At 49.2% G+C, this 12,645-nt stretch overlaps 1 protein-coding gene across 3 annotated transcripts in view; it reads right to left on the bottom strand.

Annotated features, from left to right (window-relative positions):
* PSMB3 (proteasome 20S subunit beta 3) overlaps positions 1-12,645 on the bottom strand; it is a 98,882-nt gene that overhangs the window by 20,993 nt on the left and 65,244 nt on the right. The gene's annotated exons all lie outside the window — the stretch shown is intronic.

Below are 12,645 nucleotides of genomic sequence, written 5' to 3'. Positions count from 1 at the left end.
TTATCTGCAAGTCTCCTCTGCAAAACTCCAACACCTCTCCCCTGGTCTCTGATGTTCCTGTGTCTTCCGAATACCCGGCCCCCCCTCCCCTCATGCATTCAAAGTCTGTCAGCATCTCCTTCAGTGGACTGGGGGAGGGGAGGGGAGAGGAGAGGAGAGTGACACTGTACAATTCTCATGTCCAGCAGTAAACAGAGCTAAGCTTTCTTCACCATGGTATTTTAGAAGAGGAGACATGGTGAGGAACAGTGACCTGTGCCTGTTCTCTGAAATGAACACATTGCTATGTGTAGAGAGCATACCTGTGTACAGTACATAGGAGGTCTGCAGTGGAGATGGAAATTGGCAGCTCCCTGTCATCTAAAGTGAAATATTCCTGTTTAGACCCCGGATATGTCCCCAGTCTTTTGTACAGTGGTGGTGGCGGAGGGGATAGGGATGACATCAGTCCAATGCCAATATCGTCATCCCTATGACATCAGTGGCAGTGGTGAGGATCAGAATGACATCAGTACCAGTGGTGGTGGTGGTGGGCATAGGAATGACATCAGTGGCGGGGATTAATATGCCCACCACCACTAGTACCGATGTCATCCCTAACCTCACAACCACCACTGAAGTAATCCCTATCCCCGCCACCGATGTCATCCCTATCCCCACCACGTAGGCAATGCTGACAAAAGCCAGTGCTAGATTTTACTTTACCACTTCAATACAGGGCATTTTCTCCCGCTTCCTGCCCAGACTAATTTTCAGCACTAATATTTTCAATTACAAATTGCACGGTTATGCAAAACCGTACCCTTATGAAATTTTGATCATTCCCCCCCCCCCCCCCCAAAATAGAGCTCTCTTTTGGTGGTATTTGATCACTTCTGCAGTCTATTTTCACGCTATAAACAAAAAAAAGAAGCAATGACTTACCTAGGCATTAAACTCCCCACCAAATTGTCAGAGCTTTATGCCAGAAATTTTTTGCCTACACTCCACAAAATTCAAGAGGACTTAAAGTGGTTGTAAACCCTTACAAACCACTTTGACCTACAGGTAAGCCTAGATTAAGGCTTACCTGTAGGTCCAAGAAATAGCTCCCAAATATTTTCTGAAAGACAGGCACCACTGTCTATGGCGCATGCGCCGTAGACAGAGGCGTGCAGGCGCACTGAGCGCGCCGCAGTTAGTGGTGATATACTGCGAGTGGCGGCTCCCGTGCCCATACGCGCAAGTGATGTAATCGCGGCACCGACGAATGACAGCGTCGGAGCAGCGAGACCCACCAAGAAGATGGATGCTCCGTACACAAGGGGACAGCAGTGACTTCGCTGGCTCCTGTGTCAGGTAATTGACACATAATGGACTACGATGCAATGCATAGTAGTAGTAGTACATTATGCTTTTCCTTTGCAGGGAATCAAAGAGGAAGTAAACCCATCAGGGTTTACTTCCTCTTTAAACAGGCATAAAGGTCCCTTTTCATGGTTTGACAGAGCAGCAATAATAAAGATTAACATCCTCCCCAGACTACTATATTTGCTGCAAACCATCCCCATCAGATTTCCCACATTTTTTAATTCCTACAAGAGAATATGCAGAAAATTCTTATGGTCCCATCACCCTCCCAGGCTGAGCTGTGACAAACTAATACTCCCTAAACAGAAACCTTCCCTGGATTAATAAACATTCAATCCCCATGGACTGCTCCAGCCACCCATTAATAGGGCCCACATCACTACGAATGTTTAAAGAGGAAGTAAACCCTGATGAGTTTACTTCCTCTTTCATTCCCGGCAAAGGCAAAGCATAATGGACTACTATGCATCGCATAGTAGTCCATTATGTGTCACTTACCTGACACAGGAGCCAGCGAAGTCGCCGCTGTCCCCTGTAGTCCGCCGCATCCATCTTCTTGGTGGGGTCTCACAGCTCCGCCACTGTCATTCGGCGAAGCCGCGATAACGTCACTCCCGCGCATGCACATGGAGCCGACGCGCGCGGCAGCTCCGTCGTTGAGAATGCCGCGCTCAGTGCGCGCCGCTGTCTACGGCGCATGCGCCGTAGACAGCAGTGCCTGTTTTCGGGCAAATATCTCCTAAACCATATAGGTTTAGGAGATATTTCTTGGACCTACAGGTAAGCCTTAAGCTAGGCTTACCTGTAGGTCAAAGTGGTTTGTAAGGGTTTACAACCACTTTAAGATGTCTTGCCAAACTCTTAAGCCAATTCCCTCTCCTGGGCCCATGACTCCTTTATCCCTGAATCCGGATTTCCCGCCAGACCTATTGTCTCATAACTCAAGTGAACATCTAAATGAACTCCCGAGCAGAGCATACCACTTCACTGAGTTCTCCTCTCACACTCAGTTTCATGGCAAAACCTCACGTTACATAGTTAGTAAGGTTGAATAAAGACACCAGTCCATCCAGTTCTACCCAAGTGTCTACAATTGTCCCAATCCCTGTACATTGCACACTCACATCGGTTCCTACTCTCAAGGAGCCCACAATCCAAGGTCCCCATTCATATACTAGGGCCAATTTTGGACAGAAGCCAATTAACCTACCAGAATGTCTTTGAAGTGTGGGAGGAAACCTGAGTACCCGGAGGAAACCCACGCAGGCACAGGGAGAACATGCAAACTCCTGGGTCATGGTTGGGATTCAAACCAGCGATCCTTTTTACTGCTAAGCGAGAGTGTTAACCACTATACCACTGTGCCGCCCAAACATGTGGTGTGATCGCCGTTTAAGTATGCATACAGGATAAACATGTGCGTTCGCCTTAGTACGGGGGCGCTTTAAATGTTTTATTTAATGGTGGGACACTGGTACACGCACAGATGTCACAATGGAACCCTACTGCAGATTTTTTTTTTTTTTTTTTTTTTTTTTTTTTTTAACAGGCACAAGTTTATTTAAAATCTTAAGAAACCAAGATACAATATGTATAGACATGAATCACATATTAGAGACAGTCTACTGTCGGAGGTTTCCCCTCCCCAGCTTAGGTTTTACATTTTAGGATCTGAACAGCATATGGATAACAGACTCACACCCCCCCCCGGAATAACCATTCTACTCACAGTACCCCTGGGCCCGCATCCTTCCCGTTCCAAATAAGCAAACCTCATCCTTGGCAAAAGCAGCAGGGCTCGGGCCTAGCCATCCAGCACAGAACCCTGTGGGTGCACAATGTAGAATCCCAGGACCGTAGCAAGTCTAATCTATACATGTTTCCAAGTTTTCCAACCACCTATCCCACTCTGTTATATTTAGCTGGGCAACAGCGATGTCTATACACTAGTTTTATGTAGGGTAGTTTACCGTTAATTTCCGTGATCCACTCACGGATTATGGGAGGAGCTGGTCACATCCAATATTTAGCCACCACCAACTTCCTCACAATAAACAGCGTTGAGTGTAAGAATTTTGTCAAGTATCAATAGTGGTGTCCGAGAATATACCCGATACACACTTTTGGGTCCAGTTGGAGGGGCGAGCCCATGTGGTCATGCAAGAATGTGATTATCTGCCCAGTACGACCGAATCCTATGGCACAGCCACATTAAGTGATAGAATGTGCCAGCGGGGCTAGGGCACCTAGTGCACCCCAGGCTATAATCAGTGAAATTTCGCAAGTCTGGCTGGGGTTAGATATGATTTATGGATTATGTATATCTGTGTAAGGCGATCAGGCAATTTAAGTGATAACATCTCGTCCCAGTCGGACCCCTCCAACAGACCCAACTCCTCCTCCCATCTGACTTTGGCTCTCTCAGTAACATGCGCTACTGCCCGGGCTCTTAATAAGTTATACATAGTCGAGATCAGTTGAGCTGGGTTGTCATCCAATGTCAGATCCATCAGGGCTAATGACTGAACATTTGGGAGGCCTTCAGCAAACTGGGATCGGAGTGCATGCCGCAGCTGCAGGTAGCGGAACGGCATATAAGGGGGCAGCTCAAATTCTGCCTGCAGTGACGAAAAATCATGTATTCCGAGTGGGGACATAACTTGGTATAAGTAAATAATGCCCCTAGAGGCCCACAAGTACACATCCGGGATACGCATCAGCTCCTGCAACAGGGGATTGCACCATAGGGGGGTATGCGAGTGGTGGAAATCAGCCCCGACAAACCCAAGTGCCAGTCTCCACACCCTTCTGTGGTACAACAGTAACTGGGCCTGTGTATCACCCACCCTACCCCCTCTAAGGAGCAGTTGAATTGAAGTATGGGTAGAAAGACCAGCACCCCTGCCCACCAATGCCTGGTATCTTTGTCCATCTGATTTGTGTAGGTGATATAAATGGGGAGAGTTGTGCCGCAATGTAGTAGGTGCGGAAATCCGAGAGGGCCACCTCCCGAAGAAGACAGGTTTTTAAGGAAATTCCAGGCTAACTTGTGTCTGGATGAACCCCAGATAAAAGTGTTGAGGATACCATCTATCGTTTTAAAAATCCATAGGGGGAGATCAGAACTGGGGAGTGCCAGAACATATATAGGAGTTTTGTTAACAAAATCATTTTGGAAAGGTTGACTCTGCCCATAACCCCAAGAGGGAGATGGGACCAGGCCTGTGTGCTTGCTTTCATAAATAAAAACTAGGGATGCACCGAAATTTCAGCCGCCGAAACATATTGACTGAAAATGCCCTTTTCGGCAATCTGCCAAAAGGAAAAAAACGGCGGATAATTGAGCCTAAAGTGGGGTGGGGCCCCGCCCCCGCCGCTGTCCATTCATGGGAGATCTATAACACAGGAGAGCCGCCTCCGCCGTCTGGTCAATAGAGCACCGGGAACATCACAGCTTTAATTTCAATAGCTGTGTGTTCCCCCGTCGTGCGCCGTCGCATACAGCCCCTCCCCCTTGTCCGGGGAACTGTGATAGACAGATTACCTGTCCAGATTGGACGGGGGATCTGCCTATCACAGTTCCCCGGACAAGGGGGAGGGGCTGTATGTGACGGCGCACGACGGGGGAACACACAGATATTGAAATTAAAGCTGTGATGTTCCCGGCGCTCTAATGAACCAGACGGCGGAGGCACACACTTATCTCTTATTATGCCGCCAGTCTGACCACCCCCTGAACCATGTCGCCAGTCTCTGACCACCTCCTGTACCATGTCGCCAGTCTCTGACCACCTCCTGTACCATGTCCCCAGTCTCTGACCACCTCCTGTACCATGTCCCCAGTCTCTGACCACCTCCTGTACCATGTCCTCAGTCTCTGACCACCTCCTGTATAAAAATATTTTTTAAAAACAGTCATTTTCTGTATCGGTGCCGTTTCGGTATCGGTTTTCAGCCTAGTGTATTTTTCATTTTCGGTATCTGTTTCAGCACCAAAAAAACCCATTCGGTGCATCCCTAATAAAAACAGAGGTTCGATGTTGTGTAGGATGTAATCCCGAGGTTCCCTTGTAATCCGTACCCCCAGATATTGGATTTCGGAGACTCTGGACAATGGGAGGGAGGCAGCACAGCAGTCTGGTGGGGACAAGTCCAAAGGAATAATCTGCGATTTGGACCAGTTTATTTGCAAGCCAGTGTGGTTGCCAAACTCCTCTATAACTTCAAGGGCAGCCAACAGCGACGGACCTTCATCCTCCAGATACAGCAGAGTATCATCCGCGTACATACTCACCGATTCTACCAGGGAACCACTGCGGAGACCAACTATACCAGGTGTGCCTGGAGGAGAGCTGCCAAGGGTTCCGCCGCCAGGGCATACAAAAGGGGGGGGGGGGGGGGTGGGGGGCATGGGTAACCTTGACGGGTCCCCCGCCCCAGATGGAAGGAATCCGATACCCAGCCATTAACAGCAACCCTAGCCACTGGTCGATAGAGCAATGTAACCCACTTAACAAAATTGGGGCCGAAGCCAAATTGTCCCAGACACTCCCAGAGGTAGCCCCACTCAATGGAATCGAATGCCTTGGCCGCATCTAAGGGCACCACTGCCCTCGATCCCACTGAGTCATGCCTGGCCTGGATGTTCATGGCCGTATTTTTAATCGGGCATGAACCCCGTTTAATCAGGGTGAATAAGAGACCGAATGACTGTTAAGTCGGGTAGCCAGTATCTTGGCCAGAATTGATGTCGGCTTGGAGTAGCGAGATGGAGCGGTAGGACTCGGGGAGTTGGAGGTTTTTACCCGGCTTGGGCAGCACTATGATAATGGCTTGTCGTAAAGTTTCAGGAAGGGATTCAGATTCAAATATATAGTTGTATAATCTCAGTAACTCCGGGACTAACATTTCGGAGTATTGAGCGTAAAAGTCTAATGGGATACAGTCTTGCCCCCGAGGCCAGGGAAGCTATTGCTATGGTAATCTCGTCCGCACATAAGGGGGTCTCAAGATCACCGACCTGCGCTGCTGAAAACCAGGGAAGGGGAACCCCCCTCAAATAGGCCTCAGTCTTGGTCCTCGGAGTATTCACTTGCGAGGCATACAGGGCCGCATAGTACTTCCGAAACATCTCAGCCACCGCCGGCAGATCAGTCACCTCCATACCCCGTCAGTTAGTCAAAGAGACCACCACTGGGGGTCTAGAGTTTTGATGCGCCAAATAAGCCAATAAATTTCCCGCACGTTCCCCCTGCTCAAACACTCGCTGTCTAGTAAAGAAGAGCTTTTGCTTGGCCTGCTCATATTGAAGATGGTCAACTAGGCGTGTGTGATGTCTGAGTACCTGGGCCTTTGCGGGGGCAGGGTCAGTGGTGAAATCGGTGGTCACTGACTCCAGCCCCTCAACGGCTCGTGTCAACAGGGTTTTGGATGTCTTCTTTAGTCTGTTGATGCGCCGCGAGAGAGTAGAGCGAACGTGTAGCTTGAAGGCCTCCCAAATATGATCCACCTGAGCCGTGTCACAGTTCGTGCTAAAGAAAAACTGCCACTTACTCCCTATGTCCTCGTAGTCGCTTAACACGGATAGCCAGAAGTGGTGCAGACGCCACGGTCGGGGACCAGCTGGCTGAGTCAGCGAAAACGTAGCCCAACAAGGGGCATGGTCCAAGAGCGATCTGGCACAGTAGCCCGCATCCACTAATCTGGGTAATAGTCCACTTGAAACCACAATGCGGGAGTGAGTCGCCAAGAAACATGAATAGGCACGCTTCTCCGGATACCTATGGATCAGTGAGGGAGAATTCCCTAGATGTACGGCCCAGCCTGGTCTCCCCAGGGGGTTGCCCACCCCGGTCCGGACGCACTTTATCTGCTACCGGGTCCAAAACCATGTTAAAATCCCCAAGCCAAATCGCTGGGGTCGCGGGGTGTTGGGCCATAAAGGAGAGCCCTTCGGCAATAATCTTGGAGTTATAAGGCATGGGCACATAGTATGCCAGGATGAGGTGTTGTTCCCCATATAAGACACAATGTGAAAATATATACCTGCCCTGGGGGTACGCCTGCCATGAAATCAGGCTAAATTGGGCTGTTTTGGCTACTAGGATGGAAACCCCACGGGAATACAGTGTATAGGTGGCATGGTAGGCCCAGCCAATCCAGGGGCGTTTCATCGCCACTTGCAGGTGCCCGGTGACATGCGTTTCTACCAGAACTGCAATATCGGCTCTAAGATTTAAGGCAACTGAAAACAGCTGTGCGCTTAAATTTATCACGAAGCCCCCGGACATTCCAAGTCAATAACTTTACTGTACCCATGGATTGGGCACCTCAAGTGTGTCTGGGGAAGGGTCATATACACTCCAGTAGAGGTCACATATTATACAATTAAGAAAGTGCAGCCTGCACCTTAACTGATCATACCTTGTGCCATATTTCAAAATGAAAAACAGACACATTAAACATAACAAAAAAACACATACACCAACTCCCCCCTCCCAGCCACCCAAACAAACTGGAACATGGCGAAGTCCGCAACGACTAGCCTTCGGGGCAAACATTCGCTGGGTATGTTCCCAGCGATGGAACTTGAGTCTCTCACCGTATACCGGTAATGTAACCGTAAGCAAAGCATGTATTTGAGCTCAACGCATAGTACCATATTTATGCAGTGCCCACGCCATCGAGTTGCCGCATTAGTTCAGGGTGCTTGTGGTCATCCAAAAAGATAAAGCAGCCGGGGCAAGGGCAACCACAGGAAGTTTTTAGTATACACAAGGCCCTACAACTCGACTGCTCGTGCTGTAGTACCACACAAACTGGGCCATGGGAGTAATGTTTAACCCTCTGGGAAAGAAGGAGACAGGGGAGTTATGGGGGGGGGGGGGCCCTCGGAGGGCAAAATGGGAAGATGGTCATCACAGGATCCCAGCACAGCTCCCAAGTCCGGGTATGAACTGCCAGGTACGTCCCTCGCATGCAGGGTAACAGTCATCAATGGAGAAGCACAGAGGCAAAGTACTTAAAGGGCAGCATCATCAATAGGTCTGGGCCCGAGGACCCCTTTCAACTGGGAGCCTATAGATAGCAGATCAGTTTACAGCAAGAACATGTCCAGATAAACACTCACAGATCCGCGATTGAAATCAGTCCTGAGGCGGTCGGTTCCGTGCCGCGTCCCTCTGATCCAGCCAGGCCGCCGTCATCGCAGGGTCCTCAAAAAAAATGAGCGCAATCTTCACCTGCGACGCCGAGTCTGGCCGGGAACAACATTGCATATTTAATGTGGTGTGCCCGGAGACGCCTTTTAATCTCCACAAAGCGAGATCGCTGTTTTTGGACTTCCGCAGAGAAGTCTGGAAAGACTGACACGTGGCCGTTCTGGTAAGGGATATTTCCTGTCTCGAGTGAGGAGCAGGATAGCATCCCTATCACGGTAATTCAAAAGCTTAGCAATAAACGTGCCCGGTGGGGCTCCCCCAGGTGGTGGACGCGCTGGCATCCTATGGGCCCGTTCTATCACGAACAAGGCAAAGAAGGCCTCCTTGCCATATGTCTATCAGGAGGGTTTCCAAAAATGTAGCCGGGTCTGCACCCTCAGAGCCCCCCGGGAGACCAATAAAGCGCAGATTGGACCTGCGGGCCCTGTTTTCCAGGTCGTCCTGCTTCTGGGCTAGTTGTTGCAGTCACCTCTGCATGTCCTCTTGAGCGTGTTGCATCGGGAACAGGACATCCTCGGCCTGGCCGATCCGGGTCTCAGTTTCTCTGACCCGGTCCCCAAGCTTGGCCAGGTCTTGCCAGATGAGGGATATGTCCACCTTGACCTCCTCGATCTTGGACGTCAGGGTGGATTGGCAGGTGGATATTGCGTCCAGCACCTTCGCCGTGGCGGGGGTGACGGGCCGCCATATTGTCCCTCGTGGTCCCGCTCCTGCCGCCGGTACTTATCTAGCTCTGCAGTGTTTTTCGGCGGGGACATGTCCAATGCACACAGGGTGTCAACGGGTACGGTGGTGCAGGAGTTTTAGCGGGTGGGCACTCAGGATAGTTGCAGGAGAACGCGGTAAGAACGGAGCTCAGCTCACACGTGTCTCACTCCATCGCTGCCCAGGCCACGCCCCCCTATTGCAGATGTTTTTAGCACTGGTATAGATGTTCATGAAGACGCTGACAAATGTGACGGGGCACTGATGTTTTTGCACACTAGTACGGATGTTGAGGGGGACACTGACAGATGTTTTGTGCACTGGTACAGATGTGATGGGGACACGTATAGATGTTTATGAGGACTGGGACAGAGGTACGTGGCCTATGGTGTGTGGGGATCTATGACAACACTGTATAAAACCATTTTACACAGAGCTGGCAGACATTGAAGATTCCCCTGCATGGAGCTCTCACTGAAACATTGTTGCACTCTGCTGTCAACCTAGGTAGGTCCCCAAAGCTTATGCCGACCATTCTTTCAGTGTAGGGGCTGTTACCACTTTCTCGCCAAGGGGTCCTTTTTCACATAATTAAGTTAGGTAGATGGAATTCAGCATGCTTCTCCATATATATCCCAGTTCCACATGTGGAGAGGTCATGGTCATTTCATGCATTTGGCAGATTTATGCTGCATATGGTGACTTTTAATAAATCAGTTTTGTTAGCTCATCCTACTGTCTTTATTTTTGCCCTTTTTAGGCATACTGACCACTATCACACCGCAGGTCACTTCCTGTTTTCCCTTCATACCATTCCTAATACTGTCTACTAGAGACTCAGAGCACAAGTAGAGTACCAGTGGGAAGGCTGACTGCAGGTCAGCCTGAATTTGTAGGAGTCAGGCTGCATTTATTAAGCCCACCCTCTAGCCTCCATTTCCTGTTGATGTTTCTTTCGAGTCCCACCCACCCTTTCCCCATTTCTATTTCTTCTCCTTTTACTTATACTTGGGTATGCCCCTTTAGGCATACTGACCACGGCACACCCCAGGTCACTTCCTGTTTTCCCTTCATACCTTTCCTAATACGGTCTACTAGAGACTCAGAGTACAAATGGGAACGTGCAGGTAGGCGTCCTCGATGTCTATAAGGGCCAGAAACTCCCCTTGGCAGAAAGAGGCCATCACTGTGCTAAAGGATTCAATCATGGACCCGCACAAAGGCATTCTGGGCCTTGAGGTCGAGGATCGGGCAAACTCCTGTGAACAGATTGGAGTAAAAACCCTGGAACCCCTCCAAATCAGGCACCAGGACGAGCTCTCCAGAAGAGCAGGGCCCATACCGGCACTGGCGAAAGGCACAGAGTGGAGGGAAAAAATAAATAAAAAATCTGTGCAGAGCAAAGGAATTAAACTATCTTGTAACCCAAGAGAATGATTTTGTGGAGCCATCTATGAAATGAGGGAGGTCAACAGGCCCGGAAGACTGCAAAGTCAGCCACCCACCCTGGAAGTGGCTAAGGGCAAACCTTCATACTGAGGACTTCTCCGTGGGCTTAGAAGACTTTTGGAGCCAGGGGCACTTTGCGCCACCCATGGGAGCCTTGAAGGGTTTGAAACCCTTGGCGGAGGAGCCAGGAGAAAAATAAATAAATAAAAAAAAAAAAAAGTACTCAACGCCCGAAAGGTTATTTGATAATGTCATCCAACGTAGCGCAGGGCAGGTTTGCCAGGGCTTTTTTGGAAGTCAGGTCCTCTGATCAAGACGGCTTAGAGAGAAGTGGAGCTGCATCAAGGGATGCGTCAAACTTCAAAGACAGAGGGAGCATGTCAAGGAGGGCTCAAGTCAGAGCCTCTCTAGCAAACATACAGGAGCCTGTGACCTCCACTGTGGTTGGCAGAATCCACACTGCTGAGCCAGCTGGAATGCTGATATGAGGAGGGCGAGAGGAGACCGTGCAAGGACGGACCACCCCAGGGATCACCCACATCACCCACCACATCCACTACTTACCGATCCATAGGAGCGTGCAGGTAAGGCTCCTGTGACAGATCCTCCAAAGTGGGTGGGCTGTTGGCCAGGGGTAGCATTGCGACACAGACTAAAGGCGCCCAGGTCATATGTGTCCCCACAAACCGTTTAAGTCGCTGGCTGCCCTGGTCTGTGGGGCATCACTGTGGCCGACCAAGCACGGAGCTAGCTGTCCGAGTGCCCTCGCTGGTTCCAGAGAAAAAGAAAAAAAAAGTCACGGGACCACAAATCCCAGTAAAATATCATGTCCATACTCCTGGTGACAGTAGGCAAAATGACAGGAGATCTATATCAGAGAGGGAGTTTTATGCCCAGAGAATACTGCCCACAGGAGGTACCTATTTATTTTTGCCTAGTGTCCTACTCCTGTAGGTGGGGCTGTAAAACCCTGCTCTTTCATGGATAAAGAAGAAGCATCTGTGTCCATCAATGACCATAAGAGAACAAAGGTTTGTAAAACTCAAGTTTACATTCCAATGGATTTATAATTCTGGTAAGCCAATCTATAAAACTATGTATTAAGCCATTGGTCACTGGAGAGATGTATTTATACATTTAAGACAACCATTAACACAATTAAAGTGGAACTATGGACAAAATAGAATATCTACAGAAAAAAAAAAATTATCTGTAATTAACACCGCGTTTTTTCAGGGTCCAACCCCCGTAACAAAGTAGCGGTCAGCTTTTCACAGAAAATGAGGGAGAATTTATCAAAACCGAAGCAAACGGAATCAGGAACAGCTTTGCATGGCAACCAGCTTCTTTCACTTTCAAAGCTTAAAGTGGATGTAAACCCGATTCATCTCTCTCCAAAGCACTATGTCCCGTAGATGTTTTTTGCTCAGCCTGATAACTTCACACGTTCTCCATAATGAGACAGAAATGTGTGTTGTGGGAGTTGGCTATAAATAGATGAGCAGTCAGCCTGTCATGTCAGAGCAAAGCAGTGAAAGCATTTTCTCCCATCAGCTGCTCCCAGTGTAATCCAAGCCTTCTCTAACAGTGCAGTATGAGGAAGTGAATATTCTTACCCGATGTAAGAATTGTAAATATAGCAAGATGAAGACAGCAGATGTACATGTAAAACTTGTGTAGGGAGATTCGTTTCAGGTCTTTATCATCTGAGGCTGTTCACTTCACTGGGTATAAGTGAGGGTTTCCATCCACTTTAAGGCCTCAGTCAGTGAACAGGCCATTTGTGGTTGGAGCCGCCAGATACGGCCAAGCACAGTCATGTCTATGCTAATGCGACAGCCCCGAATACAGACAGTGTGCTTTCAGGACCACTCACTCCCAAGGCTGTCAAACTAGGACGAGTGGCTGTGTCCTTGCTTGC

This window comes from Lithobates pipiens, unplaced genomic scaffold (genome assembly GCF_037356315.1).
Source record: "Lithobates pipiens isolate NorthernLeopardFrog02 unplaced genomic scaffold, aLitPip1_a1.2 Scaffold_28, whole genome shotgun sequence".
Taxonomy (NCBI): Eukaryota; Metazoa; Chordata; class Amphibia; order Anura; family Ranidae; genus Lithobates; species Lithobates pipiens.
This window is presented reverse-complemented; position numbering and strand designations above follow the sequence as displayed.